Raw genomic sequence first — 19,381 nt, forward strand, 5'->3', positions numbered from 1 at the left:
GATGCGGAGAAATGTTTCAATGCAAAATTGTTACAATGACAGTTGAAATTGAAAGGAGTTTCAGTAACATAATGTTTCAAATTTCCATCCACAGGAGAACAGTGATTAATGAAGCCAGTGGAATGAACTATATAATAAAAGCGGCAAAACTCATGCCAAACTGTACTGTGAACAACGTTTCACCTGGGTCTAGAATCTGGTCACCACAAAACAAGAGGTTACTGAATTCTCCCTACTCCCCAGCTCCTCACACACACACCACCACTCGACAATTTACAGGAGCAGCCAGAGAACCTCCAAAAGACATTTTGTCAATTTAAGAGTTAAATTACGAGAGTTCTGGCTCAGAATCAAACCTTTAGAAAAGAAACACTGTATAAATCAGCAACTGTACAAAGTAAAGCTCAATTTCTATTCAGTGCTGCATGCACCTCTGAAAAGCCACCTCTTTTCATTGAGGGGACATGTTAGAAAACAAATACAATGGAGTTCAGATAAAACATTGTGTGGATCTCTGGATGGAACCATTTCTTGGCAAGTTAATAAAAGAATCAATCCATTAGAGACGTGGATATTTTTCACTAACCATGAGAGATACACACCAAATAAATTCAGCCTCATCACTCTTTTTGTTTAATTATGGAGAGGACAAAACTTATCATCTTCAGACCTCATCAGAAATTCCAAAGCCTTTGCAAAATTGTTGTACAATTCATAAGGAGCTAGGAATTACTTGTGATGTGAATATATGTCCTGGGTACCACAGTTACTGATGCATGCCATAAATATTGAAACCAATTACCACCAAGTAACGCTTGCAGTAAAAAACTACTGCCAAACCTCCTTTCTATACAGAGTTCAAAGGCATGTTTGATTAACAGCAGGACAGGGAGAACCGCTGGTGAATCTTAACAAGAAGAGGCACTTGTCTTAACAGCAAGATGTAGTTCACTGCATGATAGAAAGAGGTACAAGTTACAATGACTATCAACATAATTACTCAGCATATCGGGAGCCATGGTGACACATCTGGACTCCTCGACTCCACTCGAGACTGCATGACATCATGACACTGGGTAGAGCTTAATTCAGTCTTTGACATTAACCCTTTCAGAACCTTACCTTACACAACCATGCACTGTAGTCATGTGCCAAACGTCTACCTGCTACATTGGGAGCAGAAAGAATTACACTGAATGATAGATAGTAGGAACTGCCGATGCCGGAGTCAGAGATAACAAAGCGTGGAGCTGGAGGAACACAGCAGGCCAGGCAGCATCAGAGGAGCAGGAAAGTTGATGTTTGGGTCAGGACCCTTCTTCAGAAATAAATGACGTAGTTTTGAGTCTAAAATAAGTCTAAACAGCCTTGTCTCCCTGGCTCTTGTCTCAGGCAGGAGCTAATTGTGAGGAAAACTTGGAATCTTAACCTCGAGCTAAGCTTTTGACCAAACTTTCTCTCTCTTAATAAAACGGTCTACTTCCACATTTGCAATACCACCCTGTCTTGACTCATCCACTGCTGGAACATTCATCCGTCTGTTTGTCAGCTCCAGACTTAACTATTCCAGAGTTCTCCCTGGCCAGTCTTTCATTCTTTATGCCATGTGAACTTCAATTCATCCTTAGGGGTTTGCACTAACTCACTCTCATCCATCATGTCTGTGTTCAGGATGCTATATCAATTCAAATAGAAACTGTGCTCAGCTTGGTGACTGCTTTGTTGAATGGAGGTGCAGCCAGAAAGGTTCTAGGATCAATCTAGTCTATATTCAATAAGTTCATTTTGATTGTCAATGGCCTCAGAGTCACTGGGCTCGGAGAAGATGTGGGACAGGCAGCTACGATTCATGTTCCTGATTGTCAATCAGTGGCTCTCCTCCAGGAAATGTGCCAGACATCTAGATGTTGGCTGAGGACACAACACCCCCTAGCTTGCTAACGTATTGTAGCAATTTGCCTGAGGTAGAGAAAGAGACTACTAGTGTCTGTCAAAGTAGAAGACCAGCAGGAGTAATTACCTTCAGCAGTGCACGGTGAGAAAGGAAGATCATTTGCAAAACCAACCATGTGTGGTATGATAATATAGTGTGGATAATACTGGGCTAAGTACATGAAGGTTGGCTTTCACTGCTGCACAAACCTACAACAGGGTGTCTCCAGAATTACAGAGGATTAGCAGGCATGTAAAGCAGAGCCCTCCTGCCATTATGAAATTACTAATTAACAAGCTATCGAGAGCAACATTGTTCACTGTATTATTTATGCACCAGAAGTAAAAACATTTGGGAGGGGTTTACAATCACCAGGATGAGGTAGCAATGGTTCTGAAAGGATTAACGTTGGTGCCGCATTAAGCTCCACCTAAACCGATGAAGTGAAACAGTCTTGGGTAGAGAGTCAAGGAGTCCTCTAGATCCCAATGGGGTCAGACATGTCGTCCCTGGATCCTGATAGGAACATAGAAACAGGAGTAGGCCATTCAGCCCCTCAAGACTAATCCAACATTCAATGAGATCATGGCTGATCTGTGGCTCAACGTCATACAACTTCCTTTGGCCCATATCCCTTTAACACCTTTGCGTAACAAAAATTTAACTAACTCAGATCTAAACTAACAACTGATCCAGTACTGCTGCCATTAATGGAAGAGAGTTACAAATCTCTACCATCCTGTGTGCAAGTGCTTCCTACATTCTCTCCTGAATAAACTATCCCTAATTTACAGGCTAAACCCCCACCCCCCAGATCTCGAATTTCCAACCAATGGAAATAGTTTATCTACCCTGTCTTTTCCTACTTATATCTTGAAGATTGAATCACTCTTAACCTTCTAAATTCTAGAACATTTAGGCCTAATCTGTGTAATCCCTCCTCATAACTTAACCCCTGAGGTTCAGATACCATTCTTGTAAACCTATGTTGTATTCCTTCCATGGCCAATACATCTTTCCTCAGGTGTGGTGCCCATAGTCTGGTAATTTTGTCTAGCCAGTCAGTGTAACTTGTACCTAGCATTATGATGCAAATAATTACACCTTGTTGTTAAGAGAAGTCCCTCTTCTTTTTAAGACTCTCTAATGGTTTATCCTCTATCGCTCTTAACCAAATAGGCCCTTGGACATAATATAGAAAGCAGAACCCAACCTCAACCACTGACTGCCAATGGTTGCTGCTGCAACATAAAACATGCCAGCTGGGCCATGGCAGAATGTGACAGCAAATACTGACGATGGCAGGAACAAAAACAAAGTCACTGGAAAAGCCCAGCAGGTCTGCCAGCATCTGTGAAGGAAAAAACAGAGTTAACGTTTTGGGTCCGGTGACCCTTCCTCAGAACCTTGACAGTCGGCTTGACTACCAGCCTTGGTTGACCATCCACTGGTTGATTGGGTGAGTTAAGACAGCAGGTGGGAACAAACAGAACATTCACCCTCCATTCCACCTCCCTCACCCCATCAAGAAACATAAAATTCAGCCCAGTAGAGCATGTGGAGGCCATTCAACCCCCTGGATTACTCCACCACACAAATAGCTCATGACTGGTCTGCATCTTACCCAACAAAAATCTACCAATCTCAGTCTTAAAATCTTGAATTGTACCCCCAGCATCCACATCGTCCTCGAGGGAGATAATTCCAGATATCCACTTTGCTATGTATGAAAAAGCACTTCACAATTTAAATCCTGAACTCAACTTTTAAGGTTAGGTTTCCATATTCTTGATTTGTCACCATCATGTGGCAATTCTCAATGTCTCTGAGTAACCAAGGAATTAGGCCATTCCTGTACGTTTTACAGTGTATCCTTCATTCCAAGGGTAAATAAACCTGCACACATAACAATTCACAGGGTGTTGATCCAAATCTCACCAATTTTTTTTTGGTCTAGCTCGTATGCCTCCTTAAACTGATTCAGCCTCATGAGACACTTTATCAGACCTTCCACCTCACAATCCCTGCCCTGCCTGGCCCCAATATCTTCTTATAGGGATTTTTAATTGACCTGTTCAGACAGATTTTGACATACCTCTGGGACTTGAACCCAGGCCTTAACCAGAGGTTGAGACATTACCTCTGCAACACAAGAACCCTTACAGATTTTGAATCCATCGCCTTAACCAATCAGCCCTCGTCATTCTCTTATACGCTGAGGTTTTGTTTAAGCTTCTCCGTGGTGCACATGTGAATATTAAAGCAATGTCTTTGTAAAGTCATGCTAACTATAGTAACCACGTTTTCTGGTCACAATATCAAGAAAGCACAGAAAGCCTAGCACTCACACAACTACCTGACCCATTTATAAAAGCATACTTTAATTGGGTTTCAAACCCCATCATGATTATAACAAATCTGTTTTGACAACCTGTACTCTTGGTGGCACACACTTGATTCTTGGTCAAAGCCTTATAGTATCGCTCTTGACTTATTTTGTACATTTGCACTTCCACACCCCCCTCCACCCCCAACCCCAAGGTCCCCTCTATACATATTCCTCAGCAACCCAGGAAACCCAGCTGACTAGCGACCAACACAATAGCTTCTTTACTGCTGTAGATGTAACCAGCTCAATAGGAAACTGGCGAGAAATGTGTAACACAGGGATCCACACTGGTGTCTCAACTTTTCACCCTTATGGGTGCATGGGATGGAGAAATTGAGAGTTACATGTCTGCGTTTGCTCATTGTAGTAACTGGAATGAAGTTGGCCAGGTGGATCTCATTGAGTACAAGTTCCCTGTTTGGGGTTGTTAACCTGGGCCAATCAGGGAACCCTGGCTGACAGCGATAAATAGGAATCTCAGGGATTTTCCTCACTCTTGGGACTGGCTCTATGCAAGTTAGTCAGAATCCATATACTGTGCAAGTGTAAATAAAGGGTGACTTGGTGACAGGGTACCAGCTTCCATGGAGTTAGTTCACACATGATATTAAATTAGAAGGGGCAGAAATTCTGGTTGAAGAACAAGAAATTAGAAAGGAAAGCATTACAGTTATACAGCACCTTTTATCTCAGGCTATCCCAAACTGCTTAACAGCCAAAGTAATTTTGAAGTGTCATCATTGTATTGATGTAGGAATGCAGCTAGCAATTTGCACAGAGCAGGTTCCTACAAACAGTGATAGTGATAATGACCAAGACAATATGTTATCTTAGTCCCAAGACAACAATCCAGGAGTTCCCTTGGGTAGTGTCCCAGGCCCAAACATTAACAACTACTTCATCATTGACCTTGTTACAATGATTATGGAATATGTATTAACAGGGACAAAGAAACTTGGAAAGATGTTTGGCACAGAAGGAGGCCTTGCAGCCCACTTTACCTGTGCTGGCCAAAAAGACCTTTCCTACCTATTCCCACTTTCCAGCCTATGGTGTGTAGGTTATGCCACCTCACGTGCACAGCAACATGCTTTTTAAATACAATGAGGGTTTCTGGCTCTTCCACCCTTTCAGACAGTGATATTCAGATTCCCTACATCCCTCCCATGTCCTTTGGGTGAAAGCATCTTCAACTCTCCAAAGCCTTCCCACCAATTACTTTAAATCCTTCGTCTCTGGCTAGTGACCTCTGCTACACTACACTACTATCCAAGCCCCTGGTAATTTGACAGACCTCAATGAAGTCTTCTCTTAATCTCCATTGATACAAAAAAAACAGCATATCCAATTCTTGTTCCTTGCTAAAATTCTCCATTCCTGGCAATATCCTTGTGAATTTCCTCTGGACTCTCTCCACTACAATCAAATGTTTCCTGTAATATGGTGATCAGAACTGTACACCCGTACTTTGCATGTAATTGAATCAGTGTTTTAGAATTGAATCAGTGCTTTAGAAAGCTGTAGCACATTCTCCAGCTAATTCAGTCCCAGTCTGTGGGTAGCATTGAGAAACAGCTGAAGGCAGCTGAAGCCTACACAGGATATAGGCCCTGGCAATACCTCAGCAAGGCTCCAGACAAACTAAGCCTCAACTCAAGTTATTCCACTACAGCTGGGACAATGGCAAATAATAGATAAAGTTGAAAGTTTTCCAGCCATACCTTCTCTGTATAAAGATGGACAGATCCAATCTGGCAAATTGTGGCCCCAATTAGTCCATTCTCGATCATCAGAAAAGTGATGCAAGATGTTGTTGACAGTGTAATCAAGTGGGACTTGCTTAGCAATAACCTACTCCCTGACGAATAGGTCGGTTCTGCCAGGACCACTCAACTCTTCACTACAGCCTTGGTCCAAACATGGACAAACAAATTGAACTCAAGAGGGGAGATGGTGTCTGCCCTTGATGTCACGGCTGCATTCAATTAAGTGTGACATTAAGCAGTCCTGGCAAAATGAAGGCAATAAGAATCAGAGGGCACACTCTCAACTCATTAGTATCATGCTCAGCAGAAAAGATAATAGTTGCATTTATTAGAGGCTAATTATCTCAGTCCTAAGATAACAATTCAGGAGTTTCTCTGGGTAGTGACCCAGGCCCAAACATGTACAACTACTTCTTCATTGATCTTCTACCCATCATAAGGTCATAAATAGAAATGCTTGCTGATGATTGCACAATATTACACCCATTCACAATTCATCGCATCATGAAGCAGGATTAGTCTATATGCAGCAAGATTTAGACAACATTTAGCCTTGGATTAATAAGTGGCAAGTAATATTCGTTCTAAACAAATCCCTGGAAATGCCAATCTCCAACAAGAAAGACTCTAACCATCTTCCCTGGACATTGCAGAGTCCCTCACTATCAGCATCTGAAAGATTACCATTGATGAGATACTGATCTGGGCCGGCTATTTAAATAATAAGAGTAGTTCAGAGATTAGGAATTCTGTGATGACTAATTCACCTCCTCACTTCGTAAAGTCAGTCGAATATCTGCAAGGAACATGTCAGAAGTGTGACAGAATACACTTCGCTGGATGAATGCTGTACTGATAACACTCAAGAAGCCTAACAGAATCCGAGACAAAGCAGGACATTTGACTGTCACCAATCCACATCTTTTCACAAAGATTCATTCCCCCCACTACTATATAAGATGTATTGCAAGGTGACAAGCCTCCTTTGAACACACATTCCAACTTCACAACCTGTCCCACATAAAAGTTCAAGTGCAGCAGATAGATGGGGACACCAGCACCTGCAAAATCCCCTCTGAGACACATGCCATTCTGGCTTGGAACTATATTTTTGTTCCTTTATTGTCACTGGGGCAATTCCTGGAACTTGTTTCCTATGAGTACTGTGAGTATATCTGCACCAGATGGGGTGCAGTGGCTCAAGAAGATAACGCACCACAGTCTCAAGGGATGGTCAACACCTTGCCAGGAATATCTATATTCAGTGAAAGAATCCATAATAACATATCCCTGCTCTTATAATCTAGGCCTTGGCCAATAAAGGAAATTATCCCGTACCCCTCTTGATCATCTTAACTACCTGTCCCGCTACTTAAAGTGATCTGTAGCCATACACCCCAAGTTCCCTCTGTCCTTCAAAAGATTTCAGAATCCTACCATTTGTTGTGAATGTCTTTACTTTGTTGTCCCTCCTCAAATGCATAACATCATCACCCTTTGGGGTGAATTCTGTTTGCCATCTTTCTACCCAACCGATGTGGGGCTTCGTTAGCTTCATTGGATAGATGACTAGTGTGAGACAGAATAAAGCCAAGAGCACGGTTTAATAACCGTACTGGCTGTGGTAGTTCATAAAGGCCTTGCCTCTTCATTTTGCCCAATGCTTGTGAAGTAGTGTCCTACAAGGCATCCATTGCCATCAAATGACTATGTTCCTTTGTCGATAATGATCAGCCTATTCTTATATTTCTAAGGTTTCCTTCCTCACTATCAAACAAATGGCCAACATTTGTTTCATTTGTCAAAGTTCTTCATCATGGCCCCTACATTTCAGCATAAAGCACTGATTTATATAACAAATTATAAGTCCCAGTACTGAGTTCTGCAGAGATTCATCAGACACAGCTTTCAATCACAAGAACTTCAAACAACTTTAACCCTTTGCTCCCTGGCAATGATCCAAATTTGGATCCAACTTGCCACTTTCCCTTAGATTCCACGTGTTTTCAATTTGCTGATCAGTCTGCCATGTCAAATGCTTTACTAAAATTTATGCAGACTACATCAAAATGTACAACTCTTACCAAATCTTCGTTACTTTCTCAAAACATTATTTTATTTTAGTCAGACACAAGCATCCCTTAACACATCCATCGCGAAAGTTCATGTTGAATCCCTGCCTCCTTAAATGAAGATTTATACCATGTCTCAGAATTTTGTCCCAATTATTTTCTCACCATCACATAGAGGCTAATTGGCCTTTAACTATTCAGGCTCCCCTTTCTAAGCAAAAGTGCATCAACAGTCTAGCAATCCTTCAGCAACTTTCCCGTAGAGATGATTGGAAATGGTTGTCGTAGCCTTTGTTATTTTTTTCCCTTGTTTCGCTTAGCAGGCAGGCATACATTTCATAGTGTTACAGAACAGAAAGAGGACAGTCGGCCCACTATGTTCATGCTGGTCATCAAGCTCCGTCTATTCTAATGCCATTTCCCAGCACAAGGCCCATAGCCTTGTGTTCTATTGTTTTTCAAGTATTCATCTAAATACCTTTTCAATGTTATGATGGTTCCTGCCTCTACCACTCTTTCAGGCAGTCAGTTACAGATACCCTCCACTCTGAATGAAAACATTTTTCTTTAAATCCCTTTGAAATCTCTTGCAACTTACATTAAATCTATGCCCCATGGTTACTGACCCCTCCACGAGAGGAAAAATTACAGAATCCCTACAGTGTGGAAGCAGGCCATTCAGCCCATTGAGTCCACACCAACCCTCTGAAGGGCATCCCACCCAGACCCCACTCCCATGTATTCCCCAAGGTTAACCCACCTAACGTACACATCCATTGACACAATGGGCAAATTAGCAAGATCATTCCACCTAACTTGCTCAGCTTTGGATGAGCACACAGACATGGGGACAGCATGCAAACTCCACTCAGACAACTGCATGAGGTTGGAATTGAACCCAGGTCCCCAGCACTTTGCAGCAGTTGTACTAACCACTGAGCCACCACGCCATCCTATTATGTGCATCAATCCTATCTACCTTATTGATTCCCCTCATAATTTTGTAAACTTCAATCAGATTCCACCCCCAACTGCCTTCTCTGCTCCAAGAACTACAGCTGCAGCCTATCTAGTCTTTCTTCATAGCTATAGCTGTCCAGTCTGAGTACCACATCCTGGTGACTCTTCTCTGCACCCTCTACAGTGCAACCACATCCTTCCTATACTGCAGTGATCAGAATTGCTCTCAGCACTCCAGTGATATTTCTTCGTCGGTTGTTAAATGGGTTAATACTTCCACCCTCACCATCTTTATCCCACGCAATATTTTCTAGTTCTCCTAATAGTCTACAACATCTGTTTCATCCCTCTTTTTTTCTGAAACTATTCTGGGATAATGGAGGGTAAATACATAAGCGATAATGAGCAGCTGATGATACCATGGCAGCAGACCAGAGAGAACATCATGAAGCTGGAGTAAGACATAACACTAAACTGCTGTATTCAGTAATTTGTATAAGTGTACTAAAGAATGTTACAGTTCTGAAGAAAGTGAGAGCCTTACACTATTCCTATAAACTGAAAGTGAAGCCTCCTCTACACTGTCCCAGCAAATACTCTCAGGACAAGAACATGGGGTTCAATATGTCCTCTTTTAAACTAAAACTAAAGCTCTCTTGACACTGTCTCCATGCAACACTCCGAGGATGGGGACAGCATGGGGTTAAATACTGAGTAAAGCTCCCTCTGCTCTTTTAAACTAAAGTGGAGCTCCATCTACTTTTTAAAACTGAAAATAAAGCTCTATCTACATTGTTCTTCTCAAGAGGACAAGAACGAAATCGAGGTGCTAGTGATCACGAAGGAGTGGTAACCTGGTCAGGAGGGAGTAGCATTGAAGAGGGATGTGAAGACAGCCAGAGCCCAGAGAGACAAGAGATGATTTGGTGTTTCGATAAAGCATACTATCAGCAGTGTTGACAAAAAGCATACTGAAACAACTATCATATTAAAACACGAGGTTCAAAGTATTCATTAAGCACTATTTCCACATCTTACACCTCCACGCATAGTTTCCTTTTATGGTCTTTAATTATTCCTGTTTTTTTCACGATTGCTTTATACTCTTGCTGTTCATGCGTAAGTTTTCTCTGATTCCATTTGCCCATACTTTCTCGACTGAGAAACTTTACCATCCACCCAAGAGGGCAAACAGGGCCTCAGTTTAACTTCTCAAAGTTGGTAGCTCCAACACTGAGGCATTCCCTCAGAAATGCAATGGTCTATTAGCCCAAACTTTTCCACTCAAAGGAATTGTGGATTTCAATTTGTTAGGCATAAGATCCTCCACTTTAGTTCTCATATTTAAAAATCCAAAGATTCCTTAACGCCAGGACAGGAGGAACTGTGGAGAAGCAAAGGGATTTAGGAGTCTCAATGCAATACTCACTAAAAACTAGTGGACTGCTACAAACAAATCATCAAAAAGGCTAAAAGGATGTTGAGATTTATCTCGAAAGGAATTGAATAAAAGGTGATGTTTACATGCACTAAGCCTTGGTCAAACCTTGTCTGTCTTCAGTATTAGGCCCCAAACGTCCGAAAAGATATGTCAGTCTTGAAGGGGTGCCGCAAAGGCTGAAAACTTAATTTCAATTCTAAGTTTAAGCAGCTGAAAATTGATCTAATTAAAAGGATGAAAATTATAGTAACACTAAAATACTGCAGATGATGGAAATCTGAAATAAAAACAGAAAGTGCTGCAGATGCTCAGCAGGCCTGGCAGCACCTGTGGAGAGAGATACAGGGCTAGCATTTCAATGGAATGACCCTTCTTCTGAATCTAGAATTATTCAGAACAGAAGAGGACCTTCAGTCTATTAAGCCTACACCACATCTACACTCATTTAACTTTGCTGCCTTTGGCCTATAACTCTGGATATTATGGTGGCTCATCCAAATATTTTATACAGATTGTGAGGTTTCCTGCCTCAACTACTGCCCCAGGCAGTCCATTCTAGACTTAGGCCACCCTCTGAGCGAGGACAATTTTTCCAAATTCTTCTCTAAACTTCCTGTCATTCATCTTAGAACTATGCCCCCTCTAATCAACCTACTCAGGAATGTTATATCACTCCACTGGAGCAAGTAGGATTTGAACCCAGGTCTCCTAGCCCCAGGGTAGGGACATTACCACTGCACCACAAGGTCTTATGCTAGCCCCCTCTATTACTGATGAAGTGGAACAGCTGTTTTCAATCCAACCTGTCCGTGCCCCTCGTAGTTTTATACGCTTCAATCAAGTTCCTCCTCAGCCTTGGCTGCTTTAAAGAAAGCAACCTGAGCTTATCCAGCCTCTTTTCATCGTTGAAATGCTCCAAACTAGGCAACATCCTGGTGAATCTCCTCTGCATCCCCTCCTGTGCAATGATATCCTTCCTATAGCGTGGTGACCAGAACTGCATACAAAGAACTGAGAAGTTCTGAAGAAGAGTCATTCTGGACTTGAAACGTTAACTCTATTTCTCTCTCCACAGATGCTGCCAGACCTGCTGAGTTTCTCCAGCAATTTCTGTGAAAAATTGTAATGGCTTGCTATATTGTATGGAGGTCCAGCCAATTGTAATAGTCTCACTAGTATGCAGCTGACTGAGCAACTGCCTCCTTCCCCCCTCACTAAATATTGGCTTTCAATATTTCAAACAGCTATTTCACAGGATTTCCACACCCCTAGACACTATGGGCAACTTAGCATGGCCAATCCAACTAACCTACACATCTTTGGACTGTAGGAAGAAACCCAGGCAGGCACAGAGAGAACATGCAAGCTTAACACAGACAATCACCCAAGGCTGGGATTGAACCCTGGTCCCTAGCACTGCTAGGCAGCAGTGCTAACCAATGAACCACCATGCCATCTCTTCAGAGGCTCACCTTAGTCTGCTGGGATGAATAAAAATATGCTATGCCACTATTTGGCAGGGAAATGATCTTTGGTATCCTGGCTAATAATCCAGCACCAATTAACATCCAAAATACAGACTGCCCGGTTATTATCACTGCACATTTGTGCTTGTGGGAGCTTGCTGTGTACAAATTAGCTTCTGCCTTTTCTGCATTACTATAGTGACTACATTTAAGAAGGACTTAATTGGCTGTAAAACACTTTGTGGTGGCTGCTGGTTTGTAAAATGTTATATAAATGTAACCCTCCTTCTGTTCCTTCCTGATCTTTCACGGTCCATTCTCTGCAACTCTCAGGTGCAGCACCCTTATGTTCATTGTTTATGTACACCTCACAACAGACTGGTGGAGTTAATCAACGATGGATAGCATCACACTGAAGCTGATGTTATGTTCCAAAGTGTCACATTCCTGGGAGTGATGCTCACCAACAATCTGTCCTGGTCCACCCACATTGATGTGACACCTCTACTTCCTCAGGAGACTAAGGAATTTCTACAAGTCCATAAAGACTCTTACCAATTTTTACAGATACACCATAGAAAGCATTCACTCTGAATGCATTACAGCTTGGTATGGCAACTGCACTGCCCAGTACAGTAAGAAACTACAGTGAGTTGTGAGCACAGCCCAGTCAATCACACAAGCCAACCTTCCATCCATTGACTCTATCAATACTTCTTGCCGCCTCAGGAAGGCAGCCAAGTTAATCAAAGACCCCTCCCAGCCTGGTTATAATCTCTTCCAACATCTTCTGTTTGGCAGAAAATACAAAAGCTTAAACGCATGTATTAACAGATTCAAGAACAGCTTCTTCCCTGCTGTTGTTAGACTTCTGAATGGACCTGTCAAATTTTAAATTTAATGTTGATCTCGCTCTTTATGTACCTTCTCTGCAGTTGTAACATTGCATTCTTCGCTCTGTTCTATTACCCTAAAGCACATTGTATGGTATGATCTGCCAGTACTGCATGCAAAACTAAACTCTTCACTGTGCCTAGGTACGTGTGACAACAATAAATCAAATCAAATCAAATCATCATCCAACACCCTCATATATACCCAGTATCAATCAGGGTTTACTGCATGAGGATCAGGAATGTCAACCAAAGCTCTCTCCAGTTCTACCATGGAGATCAAAGTATTCAACTCAGGTTATGAAACCAAACTCAGGATTTTCAACATGGTCAGATTTAATTCAGGCAGTCCATTTTCTGAGTTAATAGTTAACAACTAAGTCAGTGACAAATCAGGCACACAGATCAATCCGAGTTCTCTGTCAACCATTACTTACTGCTTCAAGTATGATCAGAACTTGCCAGCTATCTCCTGGTCAGAGAAGGGTTTTCTCTCTGACGACCAAATTACTTTGAGCTGAGAAAGTATCATTTACTCTACTTCTCTCATCCCCATTGGTGCTGACATAGTTTTACAATTATTCTGGAAATACCCACTGCTACAATGAATTCCAAGTCACATTACAGTCAACTTCTTCCAGTTCGTACTGGCTTGTTGCACTTCACAGAACAGCACCACACACAGACCAGGCCTCATCTGAGGGAACAATGCATGTCTGAGTAACAGACTCTGCCGGCTAAATCCTCTGTTTACTTCACTGTATTACCTTACTTGGACGGCACTTCTTAACATTTGTAATTCTCTCCCAGTCTTCAACCTGAACTACGACTTCCGCACAGGCTCCAGTCATTTGGAAAGCAAACAGCACAGGCTTGGTTTGACATTTGACCCAATCGCTAACTAAGAAACACAACAGCACACGAAGACAGCTCCCTGCACTAACTGCTCGGGACGGGTGTTTCAATTATAGCAGTATTCTTTTCAAACTTTTGATCAGTCATTTAAAAGACGACTAGGAAGTCTATTTATCAGTGTTAAGCATGATTATTTGGACCAGCAAAGAGTTTTCCCCTTAGTTGCTACCCAGTTTCTCTCAGTAAAATGCTTCAGGAGATTTTGTTGTGTTCAGGGAACAACATAAGTCAGAAGAAATTTATATTCTGAAGTAACAATTCACACAGGAACGTGGTCATTGGGTCAAGTAGAGAATGGTAGTGACCCCACCATCCTCAAAGCATCACAACCCTTTCCCCAGTCCTCTGTTCCCTACTGCAGGTCTCTGACATGTGTTACAGTGCACTAACCATTGAAACAAAAAATAGGAGTAAGGCCATTGGGCCCTTTGGGCATCAGGAAGGAGCATATTTTTTCCCCTATTCAATCATGGGATATGGAATCACTGGCAAGGGCAGCATTTATTGCCCATCCTAATTACCCTTGAGAGTAGTTATGAGTCAACTATATTGTTGGAGTCAGGAGTCACAAGTGGGCAAATCAGGTAAGGACAGCGGATTTCCGTCCCTAAAAACGAGTGAACCAGATATGTTTTTTTTTACAGCAATCGATGATTGTTCTACGGTCACCATTATTGAGATTTGATTCAACTGCACAGCCTTACTTGAATTTAAACTGATGGTGGAATTTGAATCTCTATGGGATTAACTGTTTATCACCATTTTCCTTTTTTATTTCAAAAATATACATAAAAATCTGAATATACATATTTAGTCAGTACAGCAGTTGGGTTCTGTACAGTCATGGCATATGGAGAACAAACAAACACTGGAGTTTGACTTTCCCAACAGTTCCAACAAACCCAAAGGCATTTCAGCACACAGTCCTGGATCTTGGAACGTGCAAGCATGCAACACTTGGTTCTGGTCAACTCCTTGCTCTGGAAGACCCACAAGTGTCGGGCAGACAAAACGGCATCTTTCACCGAATTGATGGTCCTCCAGGCACAGTCGATGTTTGTCTCAGTGTTCGTGCTGGGGAACGGACCATAGAGCACAGAGTCCCACTTCACAGAGCTGCTTGCGACGAACACTGACAAAAACCATTGTGTCTCTCTCCAGACTTCCTTTGCAAAGGGACCTTCCAGCAGGAGGTATGTGACAGTCTCAACCCCTCCGCAGCTGCTTTGAGGGCGGCGTGGGGTAGCAGAGACCGACAGGGTGTACATGAAGGATCTCACAGGTGGTGACCTTCTCACCAGCAGCCAAGCGATATCTTGGCGCTCGTTGGAAAGTTCTGGCGATGAGGCATTCTGCCAAATGACTTTGACAGTCTTTCTCCCGGAAGGAGAAAGTACAAAGAAAAAAGTTCTGCTTCAAATGATTTAATGTTAAATGTGACAGCTTTGCTCTGATCTGAAGCAATTTAAATCGCACACAGAAATGGGTAGAATTCAATCAAGCCATGACATTAAAACTGAAGGCGTTTTTCTAGTGTAACTTGAGATGCAATAAATCTGCAGATGTTTGCTAGCACAGAACAGCCTGTCCAAAATCCTTCAGAGATGTCTGTGAGCATCTAGCACACATCATACCTTAATATTAAGGTACAGGGGTTAACTGCTAACACTCCCACTCTGTGGCTGAAAGACTTTCACATCAGACAGTATATTCCAGCCTTTGGGCCCCTAACAAGTGAACGAACAAGTTTGCAAAGGCCTGTCAGCATATGACAGAATGTAACTGAGTCCAGCCGGTGTCCTGGGTGACGCTATCGGCGGCTCTTCAGCACAGAGGAATTCCTGCATAGCTGGCTGCAAACAGCAAAGTAATGGTCACAAGGCAGAAAGGGGGCGGCCCTTTATCAGAAAGGTGGCAAGCTTACTCACAAACAGATTTCAGAACAGGTACTTACACTGCATTTAGTCTGGAGCACGCTGCATGGCAGGCAGAGGACGGTGGTGGAGTTTTCTTTTACAAAGCTGGCGAAGGTAACAAGATCATCGGCAGGAAATGGGATAGAAGAATGAGGTACCCTGGAATGTTGCTAATGCCTTTAATAGGATCAGTGCACAATGCAGCAAAGGATATCTCCTCCCCCTACTGTACTGAGCAGCTCCACGAAATCCAAATACATCAGCACAATCCCCTCCTCCCAACCTCCCTGCCCTAAAAGCTACTGACATAACTTCTGCCAAGAAAACATTCCCATGCAACACGCAAACTTTTGCTCCTCTCTGTAATCTTTCACAGAGCACTGTGCAAGAAGCTGGGGGAATGCTCCCTATTAGCTCCTCCCCACACTCAGCCAAAAGACCCGAATTGTGCGATTGTTTAACACAAATCTACAGCCTAAAGCTGGTCTTGGTAAGTGATCAGGGAAGAAGGGAATGTGGTGTATAGTCTGGAGAGTGGTAATGTGTGTGCAGAAGTAATTTGTTGCTTTTACTGATCGGAGATAGCAATGGTCGTTTGAAAAATCCATAGAATGAGAAAAAGCGAAGTTGTAGAGGTTAACGGAAGGAGATCTTTCGGCCCATCGAGCTATTGCTGGCTGGTTACAATCACAGAATTCCTACAGTGCGAAAAGAAGCCGTTTGGCCCATCGAAGCTGCACTAACCCTCCGAAGAGCATTCCTTCCCCCTTAACCCTGCTTATTCCACCTCACCCATAGGGGACAGGGAGGTGCAGGCAATTTAAACATGGCCAATCCTGCACATGTTTGCGCTGTGGGAGGAAACCCACACAGGCACAGTGAGAACGTGCAAATACAGACGGTCACCCGAAGCCAGAATCGAACCTGGCTTCCTAGCGCTGATGAGGCGGCAGCATTAACTACTGAGCCACTTGTACAGCAATACAGGCACTCCTGTTGCTCTGCTGTTTCGCCAAAGCCCCTGCATGTTCATTTTCCTGAAGTGCTCATCCAATTTCCTTTTGAAATCATTGGTGACCTCCACATCCATTGACCTTTCAGGCAGCAGGTTCATTACAATGCGCTGCATAAAATTTCTTTCTCACCACTCCTCTGTACCTGTTGGCCAAAAGCTGTAATTTGTGCTGCGTGGACTTATTACCACCCGAACAATATTTCTTTGACTATTGTCACACTCTCAAAATATAGCTCCATGAACTTATTATAGATGCTTTAGTCTTATATAAAAGGCGTTGAGGCGTCAGATAACCTTTTCGTTCCTGTCCATATACATGGCACTACTCAAGGCCCTGGAGCTGTCTTCATGAGTTATAGGGAGAGGCTGAATAGGCTGGGCCATCTTTCCCTGGAGCATCAGAGACCGAGGGGTGACTTTACAGAGGTTTATAAAATCATGAGGGGCATGGATAGGGTGAACAGCCATGGACTTTTTTCCCAGGGTAGGGGAATCAAGAACTAGAGGACATAGGTTTAAGGTGGGAGGGGAATGATTTAAAAAGGACCTGAGGGGTAACTTTTTCACACGGATGTGTAAGAAATGAGCTGCCAGAGGAAGTGGTGGAGGCATTCATATAAAGAACTCTTATTTGGGCTAAACATTGTAATCTGTTCCTCAGCACTAATGCTTTCTTTCATATCTAAGATTCATCAGAAGGCAGAGACTTTCGGTTGGCTTTTGCATGTCTACTTGAAGGACTTTTGCTACATGTCTATTACATGTCTATTTGAAGGGCCAAGTTTTTGCTGCAGGGAAAACTCAGTAAATCTGTTAGCATCTGTGGAGAGAAAGCACAGGGGTCAGAAGAAGGGTCACTGGACCCAAAATATTAACTCTGCTTTCTCTCCACAGATGCTGCCAGATCTGCTGAGTTGTTCCAGAAATTTCTATTTTTGTTTCTGATTTCCAGCATCTACAGTTCTTTGGTTTTTTTTTGCTATGGGGCTTTGACTGCACCTTGACTGGGCAAATTAGGGAAACCTATTGACTAAAGCAAGACTGCAAAACTGCCTTCATCAACTTTCGAACTCCATTTCTTCAGTGAACCAAAAAAGAGTCGCAGGCCTGCAACATATCAAGACTTTGTTTCGGAGAAATAACTGTGACAATGAATCAAAAACAGAAATTGACACTGAGTACTTGGACATCTTGAGACCCAACACTTTTGTAATCAAAATTCTTTCTTGAGGGATATAACATTGACTTGGTCATAGCAGATAGTAGCGTTGGAAGGGTGCTTTTCAGAATGGAGATCAGTAACTAGTGGTGTTCCGCAGGGATCAGTGCCGGGACCTTTGTTGTTTGTGATATCTATAAATGATCTGGAGGAAAATGTAGGTGGTCTGATTAGTACGTTTGCAGATGACACTAAAATTTGCAGAGTTGCAGATTGTGAGGAGGATGGTCAAAGGATACGATGGGATGTAGATAGATTGCAGATTTGGGCAGAGAAATGGCAGGTGGAGTTTAATCCCAAAAACTAAGAAGTGATGAGTTTTGGAAGATCAAATTAAGGTGCGAATTATATAATAAATGGCAGAACCATTAGGAGCATTGACATACAGAGAGATCCACAGATCCTTGAAAGTGGCAGCACAGTTGGATAACATGGTCAAGAAGGCATACAGCACACTTGCCTCATGGGTCAGGCCATCGAATATAAAAGTTGGCAAATAAAAACCGAAAGAGCCATGGATGCTTTAAATCAGGAACTAAAACAAAGTTACTGGAAAAGCTCAGCAGGTCTGGCAGTATCTGTGAAAGAAAAAACAGAGTTAACGCTTCGGGTCCGGTGACCCTCAGTTCTGAGCTGCTGAGCTTTTCCAACAACTTTGTTTTTGTTGTGTATAAAAGTTGGCAAGTTATGTTACAGCTGTATAAAACTTTATTTAGATGACATTTGGAATATTCCATGAAATTCTGGTTGCCACACTACCAGAGGATGCTTTGGAGAGGGTGCAGAGAAGGTTTACCAGGATGTTGCCTGGTCTGGAGAGTTTAACTCATGAGGAGAGATTGGATAAACTCTTCACTGGAAAGACAGGGGCTGAGGAGCAACCTGATAGAGGTCTACAAAATTATGAGAGGCATAGATAGGGTGGATAGTCAGAGACATTTTTCCAGGGTGGAAAGGTCAACTACAAGAGGGCACAAGTTCACGGTGAGAGGGGGAAAGTTTAGGGAAGAAGTGTGGGGAAAATTTTTCATGCTAGGTGGGTGCCTGGAATGCACTGCCATTGGAAGTGGTGGAAGGAGGCATGTTAGCAACATTTAAGGTGTATCTTAATAGACACATGAACGGGAGGTGAACAGAGGGATAGAAACTGCGTATGGGTGATAAGTAGCAGGTCGAAATTAGGATTAGGAATAGGTGCAGGCTTGGTGGGCTGAAGGACCTGTTCCTGTGCTGTACTGGATTGTATGTGTGTACATGTATCTACATGAGTGAATGAGTGGATTCGATGGTTAATATGTTTTGGCTGATGGCTAATAAACCTTTTTAAAAACTGTTAAGAAAACCTATTATTTTTCTATTTTTAATGGTTACATTACTCAAAGTTAATGAGGAAGTT

The 19,381-nt window shown here is 42.6% G+C and overlaps 1 protein-coding gene across 1 annotated transcript in view; it reads right to left on the bottom strand.

Moving 5' to 3' along the window:
- The window catches only part of tmem98 (transmembrane protein 98), a 34,627-nt gene extending 18,667 nt beyond the window's left edge, over positions 1 to 15,960 (bottom strand). Inside the window, exon 1 of the mRNA XM_048614390.1 lies at positions 15,790 to 15,960. The gene's annotated coding sequence lies outside the window, so the exon portion shown is untranslated. The remainder of the gene's footprint in view (positions 1 to 15,789) is intronic.
- Between the last annotated feature and the right edge of the window lie 3,421 nt (positions 15,961 to 19,381).

Source organism: Rhincodon typus, chromosome 30, assembly GCF_021869965.1.
Source record: "Rhincodon typus isolate 14 chromosome 30, sRhiTyp1.1, whole genome shotgun sequence".
NCBI lineage: Eukaryota > Metazoa > Chordata > Chondrichthyes > Orectolobiformes > Rhincodontidae > Rhincodon > Rhincodon typus.